Here is a 13910-nt window from a genome sequence, read left to right as displayed (position 1 = left end):
TCTCTCTCTTGCTACGTGTAGCGTTTATACGCCCACGTATAAATATAATTAATTATTATTCATAACTAATTATGATCAATAATTAATAATTTAATTATTTTCAAAATTTACTGTAACAGAATCAATAATATGATCATTTATCAGTTCATCCAATGAACAGAAGGCATAAACAATTATTAACTCTAGGAAATATAATATCTTCCTGGCCAAGAAAGAATAACCCCCTAACAGTAAATTAAGAAATAGGGTAAAAGCATAGGTAACTTTTGATCGAAGTTCAAGACAATAAATTTGATAAGCACATACACAAGCAATATCTTTTCAAATACAAACAATACTTTATTGATTATATACTAACACATACAGCTAATCTCTAACACAAACACACACACACACACACACACACACACACACACACACATTCATACGAGTTGCAGAAAGGAAGAGAGTGAGGAAAGAGTGGGTTTAAGAGTGAAAGGATGAAATCTCACGATTCCATATGCACTTAGACATGACCTGGAACGAACCATCAATCATTAATTTAACCCTTCTATCGTTTCTTAGACAGGTTATTAAATTTATGTAAATACACCAGTGCAGCTTTTAGTCTGGAGGTACTTGCTTGTCTTTGCGTTCCTTTTTGGGAATTCCCTTCGTTGCGTAACAGAGGGTTTCCCCGGGTTCGTTCGTCGGCTGTGGTCTCCTTGTGCCTGGGTCTGCGGCGTTCCAGTCACGTGTTGTGCTGGCGGATGAATTGAAAGTCTTTGTCTGAAGCTGGCTTTGCAGAAGAAACGTGGTCGGAATCTTGTCGCAAAACTTAACTTAGAACCGAGACTCACAACGGAAAATAAAGTAAAACTTAAAAAAGGAAAGAAGATTTAGACTAGAGTAGTAAGATGGCTTGAATAAAGCTGTTGAACCCGTTCTTCTGATCTTAATTTGGGTTCCTCGGTCTGCGCGTTTGTTACATGGTTAGGCTTCTGCCGGAACTTAGAGAGCGAGAGCACAGAGAGAGCACAGAGAGCAGCGAGAGAGAGAGCTTAGAGAGAGTTAAAGTTTTTGGGTCTAAGGGTTTTAACCTAAAAGTTTGTCCCCCCTCTTGAAGAGATCGGACCAATTAGACACTGCCTTTGTTTTCCTCATCGTAAATCATGCATTATCTGGGGTGTGTTCTAGCAGAGAGAATAGAGGCCACAGTTTAGACATGCTTTCTAATTAAAAGAAGATCAAAACATATTACACAGATATCATTCAAACCATCTTTTGAATCAGAGCATACGATCATACTGGTATGAAACACAACACACTTTCATTCAAAACATCTAACAGTTATAACCATTAAATGACTTACATGGGATTAACGCATATTAAATGGACACATATATCGTAGAAACACATAGAATGATGTATGATGTTTTTATAAGTCCATTGAAAATTGTTCTTGAATGAGTTTTATGGATTTTGATATGTAAAAGTCTTTTGGTGTGTAAAGTGTATGGGGTCATGGGTATTTCCTGCTGAAATCTGTTTGTCTCTCTCATGGGACCAAGATGGGGTCTGTTAGCCACAGGGGTCATGTGACCTCTTGTTAGGGCCCTGAGCAGTAATCATCTCTAAACCGATTCGTCTTGCAAAACTATCAAACGTTGACCAGTTCTTCCTTAAGTTAACCAATAAAAGTCTTTGGTAAGCAGACTTTCTGGAGACTGGGTGATTTATGGCTCTGGTTCGTGAGGACTCTTGTGTGAGACCTTGGTCTCTGTCTTTCTCTTAACCAATCAGTAATTTCGGCAACAAAGATAGTATTGACCAGTTATTTCGTTAGTGCTGGGGGTCAGTTTTAAACAGCCCGACTAGTTGGCGCCTGGCCCCGATGACAAGATGGATGAGGATCATGAGACGTTCTGAACAAGTCTTCCCCCCCCCTCATTCTTCGAGAAGCAGAGAATTTGAATTAATATTCAAAAAGAAGATGCGTCGGTGGTTGGTTCCTTCTCATTGTTGTTACATACGTTTATATTTAGGTCCATAGATATAAAACTCAAGTGTAAAAACTTCTCCCAAAGTCTGACACCACCCTCCAAGAATTTCAAAAAGAGGTAATAGTCTACTACAGTCAGCAAACAAGTGAAAAACTGTCTCCTGCTGTTCACAGAAAGGGCACCCTATCCCCGCTAGTGGATCAAAATGTGCTCTGTGTCTGTTCGTAGCTATAATACCATGTACAACGCGCCACTGCAGGTCTCCAGACCTTTTTTCAATGGGGGGCTTGTACATGGTCCTCCAGCTACCTTTCGGGGAAGAGTCTGATCCAAAAAATTCTGTCCATTTAGACTCTTTTACAGTTTCAAGTGCATGAAGATGAAGAACTTTTACACACAGCATGTAAGGAGCTTTTTTCCCAATGTCTCTGAAACGCCCCAGTTGAGGTGTCTTAAAGGACAGAATACCACCTTCAATTTCTTGCCACAAGCCAGTCGCAGCTGTAATATCCAGTTCTGGGAAAGAAGAAACAGCATTTTCTTTTTTGTGTAAAAATAAAGAGTCTCTATAGTCCACCGGCATGCACTCATATAGATGGTTCAACAGCCTCTGCACAACTCGGACTGATCTTATACCAAGCTTGGTAGCCAGAGTCTCTGCAGAAATCCATCCATCTTCAGTCAGTAAGTGTCCAATCTTTACAATATTTGCAGACCATAAAGCATGCCTCACAGAAGTTGATTTTAGAACATCCACATCAATTTTTGGGTTAAAGATCAAGGGTTCTTCCAATAACCACTGACTCTGTTCACCGTTTAAATCTCTGCAAACTTTTAAAAGAGTCCACGCTCTCAACATTGACTTGTAGAACGATGACAGACCAGTTAAGTCCAGCTTATTAATGTCCATTAAGAACAGTTGACGATCATAACCCATTTTACCTGCTCTTCTCAGGAGGCCATGGGCTACCCCACGCCAGCTCACTTCTTCACCATACAGGAGTCTTTGAGCTGTCTGAAGTCTGAAAGCTTTGATTCTAGACCTGATGTCAATGAGTCCTTGACCTCCCTCCGTCCTGGGCAGATAAAGTACTGGTGCTTTTAGCCAGTGACACCCGGACCAAAAAAAGTCAACTAGTTTTTTCTGAATGTCCATTATCAATTCTTCTGGGGGTTCTAATATCATCATTTTATGCCATAAAGTAGCAGCAATAAGATTATTACAGACCAAAACTCTACCCCTATAGGATAACTGAAGGAGCAACCATTTCCATAGAGACAACCGAGCACATGTTTTCTCCACTAGTCCCTCCCAATTCTGTTTCCTATAATCTTCAGATCCTAAAAACACCCCTAAGTATTTAAAACCTTCTCTTCCCCATTGCAACTCTCCAGGAAGGATGGGACCATTATTGTCTTGCCCACACCATACTGCTACACTTTTGCCCCAATTCACTTTTGCAGAGGATGCTTTTTCATAAGTTTCTAAACACTTTTTAACAACATTAATATCTTGATTACCTCTTATTAAAACTGTAAGATCATCCGCATATGCAGACATTTTAATAAACTGTGAAGAATCTATTTCTCTGATATGCAGTCCCATTAATTCTCTTCTTAATTTACAGAGTAATGGCTCAAAAGCAATACTATAAAGCTGCCCTGAGATAGGGCAACCTTGTCTAATACCCCTCTGAACCTTTATGGGGACACTGAGACTGCCACCTATTTTTATCAAGCAAGTTGCCTCATTATAAAGCAATTTTATACATGAAATTAAATTTTCTCCAAATCCAAAAGCCTTAAGAGTCTCAAAAAGAAAAATATGGTCAACTCTGTCAAAGGCTTTCTCTTGGTCCATTGACAAAAACCCAACATCAACATTGTTGTAAAAAGCATAGTCATACAGATCCCGCATCAGATGTAAATTATCTGCAATAGATCTGCCCTTTACACAATATGATTGATCCGTATGAATAATTTCATGTAATACATCATTTAACCTTTTAGCAAGACACTTAGAAAGGATTTTATATTCTGAACATAAGATAGCTACAGGTCTCCAATTTTTTAGTAGCGTCAAATCTCCCTTCTTTGGAAGCAATGTTAAAACAGCACGCTGACAACTTCTTGTTAGACATCCTTCACTTATACATTTCTGAGCAACTTCAAAAAAATCATGACCAATAATAGTCCAAAAACGTTTATAAAATTCAGCAGGAAGTCCATCAATTCCTGGTGCTCGCCCTGATGAGAGATCCATTACTGCTGAAGTCAGTTCATTAAAAGTAAGCTGTGCTTCCAAAAGCTGTTTTTTTTCTGTAGATATCTCAGGAAGATCTTGTAAAAGTTCACGTCTGCATTGATCATTTAAGGAATCAGCAGAATATAGTTCAGTATAAAAGTCCACTGCAAGTCTACGCATCCTTTCCGGGTCTGAAACAAGGTGTCCATCCTTATCTTTTAAAAACAACATCTTTTTTCCATGTTTAGTTTTCCGTTCTAAATTAAAAAAGAAGGACGTAGGAGCATCTATGTCTCTTTTTGTTAGAAAACGATTTTTTATAAGTTCTCCTTTGACTTTTTCATCAAGGATTAAATTCAAACAGTTTTTCTTTTCAGTCCACATATCCTTCAAATTAGGAGAAGCATTTGCAATCATGTTCCCTTCAGTAATCTTAAGTTCTTGCTCCAAACTCTCTAATGTTTTCTTTAAACACAAAGTAGAATGAGAAGAATATTGTTGGCAATATTCTTTAATAAACACTTTCCCAATCTCCCACCACTGAATAATATTGTCATATCTTCCTTTCTCAGTCTTCCAAACTTCCCAAAAATTCTTAAAATTTTCACAAAAGAATGTGTCTTCCAACAATTTAACATTAAAATGCCAATAAGAACTCTTATAGGTTTTTGTTATGAGACTACATTCAACTGTGATTAGTTTGTGGTCTGAAAAAGGAACAGGAGTAATAGTTGAATTCAGAGTCCTGTTCCTCATATTATGAGATAAGTAAAACCTATCTAAACGAGCAGCAGAAAGTGTATCATTACTAAAACTCACCCAAGAGTACTGTTTAACTAAAGGATTGTTTTCTCTCCATACATCTGATAAGTGAAAGTTCTTTACCAATCTTGCAAGACAAGTGGCTGACATTTGATGTGGTTCTTCCCCATTCCTATCTATTAAGAAATCTAAGGTGCAGTTCCAGTCTCCACCAAAAACAATAAAATCTCCATCATGTTGTTGTCTTAAAAACTGTTCTAATTTAGAAAAGAGCCTTATTCTCTCAATGCCTAAATTTGGAGCATAAATGTTCACAAAAATGAAATTCATATTATGTATTTCAGCTCTAACAATCAAGAGTCTTCCAGGTTCCAATTCATTTTTCCACAAAATATTGAAATTAAGGGAAGGAGCAAAAAAAATTGCTACCCCTGCACTTAAATTATTCCCATGACTAAGAAAGTGTTCTCCCTTCCACCATAGCCCCCAGTCAACTTCATTATCTAAATTACTGTGGGTTTCTTGCAAGAAAATAACATTTAACTCTTTCAAATTAATAATCTCAGAAAGAAAAACACGTTTTTTCATATCCCTCATCCCATTCACATTTAGTGATCCTACTCTTAAGATCTCCATCAGAAAGAGAAAGGAAAGAGAGCCGCAAAGAAAAATTAAAGAAAAAGTGAAACCCATCATGAGTCTTTAACTTTCCCCCTCGTTAGCTGCTCTTTTCCAAACATTTTCAATTTTTGTCTAGCAGATGTGATATGTTTCTTAAGCGGAAACCTTTTCTGTTGAGAAAGCTCAGTACAGTTATTCATTTTTCGGGCCCAAGCTACCGAAGAAACAAATTTCTCAAGATCAGGAAAAAAGTCACCAATTTCTACTCCTGCTTTCCCTTTTGTTTCATCAAGAAAACTGTTAATTTGTTCAACAGTGTACAAATCACTTTCTCTTACTCTTTCCATCTCAGACCACTGTTCATCTCTCACGCTATCTTCAGTACTCTGAGATAAACCATCCATTTCATCTTCTACGTCCTCCTCTGAACATTTTGCCTGAGTCACTAAAGAGTATTGCAGCACATCCTCTACACTGCATTCATTCACCATCCTATCCGTAGCACCACAACCACTAGCAGGCTTCTCTACAGCATAACTACATCCAGGCTGATCACTCGCTTTTAGAAACAATTCCACTCACCTCATCTTGTTCCTTCACCTCCTCCGTCACTCTATCAATCTGCGCAGTGTCTTGTCTATTCCTTTCAATCGCTTGAAGTTCTCCATTTGGTTCTTCAGCTCTAGATGCAATCGTTAAAGGCTAAGGTTCATCGCGCACTTTATGCGGACACGAGAAGCGCTTATGTCCGACTTCGCCGCAATCAAAACATTTCAAACTCTCTGTGCTCGCGTATACCATGTACGAATTATCTTCGTGTTTGACTCGAAAAGAAACATCTAAGGATCGATCTTGGGAGCTTAGAAACATAAAAATTTGACGTCTAAAAGACAATACATGCTTTAGCGCCGTATTTTTGCACCCTAAAGGAATCGTTCTCATAGGGCTTGCAATTTTCCCAAATCGTAGAAGTTCTTTTGTTATTGCATCGTTGGAAACAAACGGCGGGACATTTGAAATTGTGATTTTAGTAGCTGGGGCAGACAACGGTGAAACTGGAACAAAAGCCTCTTTCACCCACAATCCGTCCACAGTCAATTTATTCACTAATGCTTCAGCTTTCACAAAAACTACGACCGCTTTGTTCATTCGCGAGCCAGAGATTATGTTATCAAACCCAACTTTTTGTCCTACCGCCACCAACAAATCTTCGACTGTTACACCCGCCTCTGGCACACACCTGCACCCATTACGAAGGGATAAGCAGGCCGTTCCTTGCGCCGGAACGGCTGCCATACCGGCACCCGGTGCTTTTTTTTTTTTTTAAACAAGTAACGTAGGGGGAAAAGAAACAAAGAAAAAAAAAAAATCATAGAAAAAGAAGGGCAAAAACCCCAAAAGAGAAAGAAAACGCTCTCCAACGCCACCACACACGACCTCACCCTCACCGGAAGCGAGAGAGAGAGAGAGAGAGAGAGAGAGAATGTGTGTGAATGAATGAATACTGTTAATACATACACCACACATGTTGGTTATCCATGTTTTATGGGGACATGGGCATAATGATTTTTATATTGTACAAATTAAATCCCCTGAACCCAGGGACGGATTGACAATCTGTGCGTTCTGGAAAAGTCCAGAACGGCCGTCCAACCGAGGGCCGTCGGCACACACAAAAAAAAAAAAATTCAAATAAAGCAATACGAACAGCCAACAGCAGGGGCACTAATACGATCACTTATACTACGTGTAAAAAACAACAACTGAGGAAGAAGAGTCGGCCTAGGCTATAGCCACTGACAGAAAGTTAGTTTTATAAGGCTGCACTTTTAAATTTGCTTACATTATATTTGAATAGCAGTGGTCTCCAACGTGGTGCCTGTGAGTTGCCTGCTAAACACATTCTATAGGCTAAATAGCCCCAATTTGTCGTCGGGGTTCCAGACTTCGAATAAATGGTATAATTTTGCGACCTTTTCAACTAAACGTTTCAATTTGAACTTTTGCCTCTACAAAATTACCCAACTCTCTTTGATTGTACGCTGTCATTTGCGTTGCGTATGAGAAACATCAAATGGCAAACGCTTAAAAAGCGGAACAAAACTTGTTTGATCTGAGCAGCGCATTATTAGATCGGCCCAAAAAACAGCGATCGCGGACAAAGCAGCTGTGCGGGCTGATCTCGATCACGCGAACATTAGGCTATTACACAGAGCTTCGCGATCCACTGAGAAGCATTTAAATTCAGCGCAGAATTCCCTATCTCTATTATAAACCCACAGATGACTATGTGATTTAAGCTTGTAAAAAGCCAGATGAAACAGTGCTGATATTCTCAACATATTGTCGCAAAAAAACAAACAAAAAAAACAGGCGAAACATTGTTCCGAGAACAAACCAGTTAGAAGACATTCACACCACAACTTATGAATTAACTTTAGTAAAACAAACTTTTTTGGCAGAAATGTGCCTGTATTCATATTAAAAATGCTGTTATATTAATATAGTCATGTAGCCTATAAATGTAGGCCTATTAAATGTAATGCAGTAATGTTTTTGTTTAGAAGTTATGGCAGTTTATTTTTTATTTATTTTTGTCATTTATATTTATACTACATGTTTGGGCTACTGTTTTTGATAACACATACAATAGGTTTATAGAAAATCAACAATTATATTTTCATAATTTTTCAGGATTTTTTTTTTAAACGCTTTTAAGTCTGAACCAGAATATCAAGATATTTTATTATGTCCCATATGATGGTGAAAAGTAAAAAAGCTTCACCATGTTATGTATAATAAATATTGGAGTGTGACAAATAAAAATTCCTTCTAGATTATTTTATCCCTTGAGGTAGCCCTCGCACACAAAAAGGTTAGAGACCCCTGGTATATAGTAACTATATGTTTTATAATTACAAGTTTGTGTAATTTGGGGTTACAGCCAGTGACATTTCATTATTTGTATTTTATGGCATTGTACATTTTTTGTTTTTATTTGAAGGCTGAGGCTTCATTAATAAACACAACCCCAATTATCATCATTGGTTTTGAGATGTTACTTGCTGTGAATACCTTGTCTGCTACAGTATTGTGGCATATAGTATCAGGACATCCTGGCTAGTGTCTGTCGCACACGGCTAGAGGCGAATGGCCGGATGATGGGCCTATTTGGGAGAAAGTCCAGGGCTGTTTTTTAGCCCCAGTCCGTCCCTGCCTGAACCTAACACTACCTCTAAACACAACCCTCACAGAAAACTATCCCTTTTTCCATTTGAAACATAATTTAGTATAATTTATAACATGTTTTCTTAATGGGTACCATAAAGAAATGTCCCCACAAGGTCAAACATTTCTCTTTGTGGGGACATTTGGGTTTACCAGGACACACACACACACACACACACACACACACACGTCTGGTTCACTATCTTTGTGGGGACTCTCCATAGACGTAATGGTTTTTATACTGTACAAACTGTATATTCTGTCCCCTTACACTAACCCTACCCCTAAACCTACCCATCACAGGAAACATTCTGCATTTTTACTTTCTCAAAACAACTCATCCTGTGTGATTTATAAGCCTTTTGAAAAGTGGGGACCGCTGGCTGGTCCCCATAGGTGATCTCAGGTTTTACTATTCTTATGGGGACATTTGGTCCCCACAATGTAATATAAACAAGGGCACACATACACACACACACACACACACACACACACACACACTGTGATTTCTAATCCTGGAACCATGTTTGAGAACTTTGAGAACCTTGGTGGAAGAGTGGGGTAACATCTCACAGCAAGAACTGGCCAGTTTGCTGCAGTCCATGAGGATGAGATGCTCTGTGGTCCTTAAAGCAGCTTCTGGCTACACCAGATATGACTGCTAATTTTGATACTGTTCAGGGACTCATTGTTTCATTTCTGTTCGTCAAATGTCTGTGTAACTTGTTTAGTTTATGTCTCAGTTGTTTAATCTTTTTGTTCATACCAATATTTATACATTAAGACATTTTCTGGAAATAAAAGCAGTTGAAAGTTAGAGGACATCTCTTTTTTACCGAGTTTAGTTCTGTATGACTGTCCCTTTTTTTTGTCATTATGTTTTTGATCTTTAATAACACAGATGCAACATGACTGATGCAAGTGCATAAAGCATAAAGCACATACAGTTATCTCCCTTTACCATTTATTCCAGTACATTGAGGAGTTATGCTGCTTTGCTCAGTTTATTTAATGAACTAATTTAATGCAATTTATGAACATTTTGACACTTCATTTCAATGTGTGTAAAAGAAGTTTTAATGAGTTGTTCAAATTAAAAATGTAGCAAACATACTCTCTGAAATAAGCTACATACTATTAAGATATTACAAATTTAAATACTACAAAGATAATTATACCCTTTATAAGGGACAGCTTTTCCAGTTTAATTAATATTGATGCTCTGTAAAAATATCGACCAGAGAGGATGCTGGCTGAAATATTTTCAGAGTTAAGACGTGTTTAACTGTCTTTTTAAACCAGGGATAAAATAAAGCATAGATCAGAGGATTCAGACCTGAGTTTGTGTACAAGACCCATGTCAATATATTTATGGTTGTGGAAGAGATTACTGATATAGAACATATATAATATGGAATAAAGCAAAGCAGATAAACTGTCACAATGATTCCTAATGTCAGAGCAGCTTTACTCTCAGATTTCCTCCTCACTGATCCTTCAGTTACACATTTTCCACCCTTAATCAGAGAGTTTATAACTTTCACTTGCTGATGTACTACATAAAAAATCCTCAAATATAAAGTTATGATTAGGGTACATGGAAAAATAAAAGACATGAACAGATCAGTAACTCCCCAGGCAAAACCCATCATAACAGAACACTCTCCATAGCACATGTCTGTTCTGTGTGAAGTGTCTAAATATCCTTCATTAATTACAATTGTAGCATTATAAGTTGAAAGACAAATCCAGCTCAGACAGATGCTTATTAAAATTTTAGTTGTAGTTATTTTCTGTTGGTACTGTAAAGGGTGACACACAGCCACATAACGATCAACAGCAATTAATACTAAATTACTGATAGATGCTGAGAAGACCAATCCAAGGATTGTAATACACAGTTTACAGAAAGTGTCTCCAAAGTACCAACACGTCTCAATAAATCTGATGCCCTCTATAGGCATAACAAGTCCAATAAGCAGGTCGGTCACAGCCAGAGAGAGAATAAGCAGGTTTGTTGGAGTGTGAAGCTTCTTGAAGTGAGAGATGGAGATGATCACCAGCAGGTTCAGAAACACAGTCCATGCTGACAGCAATAATACAAAAATGTAAATGATATTATGTTCAAAACTGGAGCGTTTTCCCTTGATACATGATGAGTTGATGGCAGGAAAGCAGTATTGAGTCTCATGATCCTCTGTCTCATAGGCCATGAGTGAGTCTCCTCCTGTTAGGAGTTTGTTCTGCTCTCCTTACTGTCCTTTCATTTATACAGCCTAAATCAGACAGCCCACCCATCTACTGCCCATTGATGATGTAACATACACTATTTTTTATTTATTAATTAATTAAAAAAGAAAAAAAAATCTGTCTGCCGGAAGCTAGTTATTTTAGTCGATAAAGTTTTAAATATGGTTATTTTTCTTACACGAACATATTGATTCATTTCAGAAGGCCTTTATTAACCCCCAGAGAGCCTTGTGGATTACTTTTAGGATGGATGGATGGATGCACTTTTATGATGGATGGATGCACTTTGATGGACTTCAAAACAGATACGGCCATTCACTGCCATTATAAAGCTTGTAAGAGCCAGGACATTTTTTAATACAACTCTGATTGTATTCGTCTGAAAGAAGAATGTCATAAACACCTATAGGATGACTTGATAGTGAGTAAATCATGGGGTAATTTTCATTTTTGGGTGAACTATCTCTTTAAGTGCTGCCCATGGAGATGTTGCCGGCCTTTTGGGACTGGAAAAAACGTATCACAGGGTTTTGTGGCAATTTCTATTGGCTTCACCTTTAAAAAAGATGTTGCTGCATATATTTTAACTTGCTGTAGCTGCTATTGCTATAGTGACCTGCTAGATGTTGGGTAAACCCAATCAGGCTTTAAAACCTGTGCCGTTGTGCCCAATACCAGTAATAAATAAACCTTTTGTACACATAATAATTGTTTGTGTTGGGCTGGGCCATTGCCTCCAAGGTAACTCATATTTGCTTACAGTCATCTTCCAAACAATGTGTTATCCCACAATCTAAAATAATTTTTGGTCACAGAGCATGGGTCAATTAATACCCACAGCTCCTGACGATGCATTGAGGTCTTAAGAAGCGAAACAATCAGCCTATGCAAGAAACTGAACACTATATACAATGTTTTTACATGTAATCCACAGCCTCAGCAAATAGTTCTGAGCGCATTCATAGCAGTCTGGAGCACGAGCTTCCTGTCACACAATGACATATGTGCAGGAGCAAACTCACACATGAGCTGACGCTGTGTTTGTTTATGCTGCCTTCATGTGCTATGGAAAAGATGATATTTTCCTCTTGTGATCTGGTATTTACCAGTGTGTTGTGTTCAAGTGCTTTTGTTGTCGTAATGTAGTACCCGCAAGGTCTGTGTCAGTAGAGTATCTTTTTTATCTTTACAAAAAACCAAAACAAAACAAAAAAACGTAAATGTGGTGCTATTCTGATGATTAAAACATAATTAATAATAATAAAAAATAAATAAAACGACATAAAATTATTAAATATGAACCAAGGAAATTGCAGCGAAGTTGAAAATTGAGTGTTAACACATTATATTACAATTGTTAATGACACAACATTGTATAGGCCAGGGGTTTTCAAAGTGGGGGCCGCAGCAAGTTGGGAAAAAAAGTGGAAAAAAAGTAAAAAAAAAAAAAAAAAAAAAATTATATAAAATATTAAATATTTGCTAATATGAGTATTGTTATGAAATAACATTATAATAATTTGTTGCATAGCCTATCTGAACATTATACTTTTAATGTTAATCTTTTAGAGATGAACTGATTGATCGGCTAGTGACAAGAATTGGCCGATTTTCACGTGATTTTCAGTCTGACATATGCCGATTCAAATGCACTCGGGCGCCGCATGAATAACATCGCGCAACATCAGCATCACACATGCACACAGAACGCACATGTAGGAAACCTTGTGAATTACGGCCGTTTCAGACCGCGAGCGGCGCGTGAGTAGCGCACATTTTTTTCAAGCAGGAGCGTCGCATGAGCAGTAGTGAAGCGGAGGGTTTCGGCGCCGAGTCTATTTTTGCTGCGCTGCTCACGCTCAATTAAAGGTCCCGTTCTTCGTGATCCCATGTTTCAAACTTTAGTTAGTGTGTAATGTTGTTGTTAGAGTATATCTGTAAAATTATAAAGCTCAAAGTTCAATGCCAAGCAAGATATTTTATTTAACAGAAGTTGACTACAAAAAACGACTGGATTGGACTACACCCCTCTACTTCCTTCTTTAGTGATGTCACTAGAACCGTAACCTCCGCCCACAGGAACACAGGCGTATTGATGGCGAAATGTCAACAGACGTGGTTGATGTTTATCTATAATCGGATACCGCAAAAGTTTAATTCGAAGTTGTTAGTTTGCTCTGTCCATTTCACCACAGACTGTTTTTCTAACCTGGGATAATATCAAGCAGGCTTCTCTCAGCGTTTCATACTGACGAAGGGGGCAATTTCAACTATATTCCAGCAAGTGGTAAGTAGTGATTTACTATGGAAGTAGCGATCAACTTCACATCGTTTCTCTTAGTAGGATGAAAATAATCTTACTTAAACTGTGATTAATATACAGAAAGCGATCAAAGAACAATCCCTTTCCAGTCGCCCAAGCTGTCAATCACACAGCGCGAGTTTATCTGGACACTTGCCAAAACTCGTTATGAAATCAATGACGCTGTTACACTGCACAACGAAGCTCTTACTGTATTTATATGCCTCATGTTTGCATTGGTGAAATCATTAGTGAGAGTGCAGAAACTGCGTTGCAATGATAAGATCTTTCACGCGATCAACAGACTGTTATCTGCTCAGTGCTCATCATCACTGCAACCTTTTATGTGATGGTAATAGATCTAAATACTTAAAAAACTTCTCACGATTCGTTAATCCAGATAGCTGTAATAGTAAAAACGTAAAATAGCTGTAATAGTAAAAGTTTTCCAGATAGTTCCACATGTAATGCCAGATATTTCATATGCAAGCATGTCAGCCAATCACAGCAGAGGGCGTTT

General features: G+C 38.0%; 1 pseudogene across 1 annotated transcript; it reads right to left on the bottom strand.

Moving 5' to 3' along the window:
• Positions 1–10046: 10046 nt before the first annotated feature.
• On the bottom strand, positions 10047–11044 carry LOC307152090 (trace amine-associated receptor 13c-like; annotated as a pseudogene). The gene has a single exon. The product of its transcript is annotated as a trace amine-associated receptor 13c-like (transcript).
• Positions 11045–13910: the final 2866 nt, after the last annotated feature.

This window comes from Squalius cephalus (genome assembly GCF_949319135.1).
Source record: "Squalius cephalus genome assembly, chromosome: 24".
In the NCBI taxonomy this organism is placed as follows: Eukaryota; Metazoa; Chordata; class Actinopteri; order Cypriniformes; family Leuciscidae; genus Squalius; species Squalius cephalus.
The sequence above is the reverse complement of the archived record's forward strand: the minus strand, read 5'-3'. Positions and strand labels throughout refer to the sequence as shown.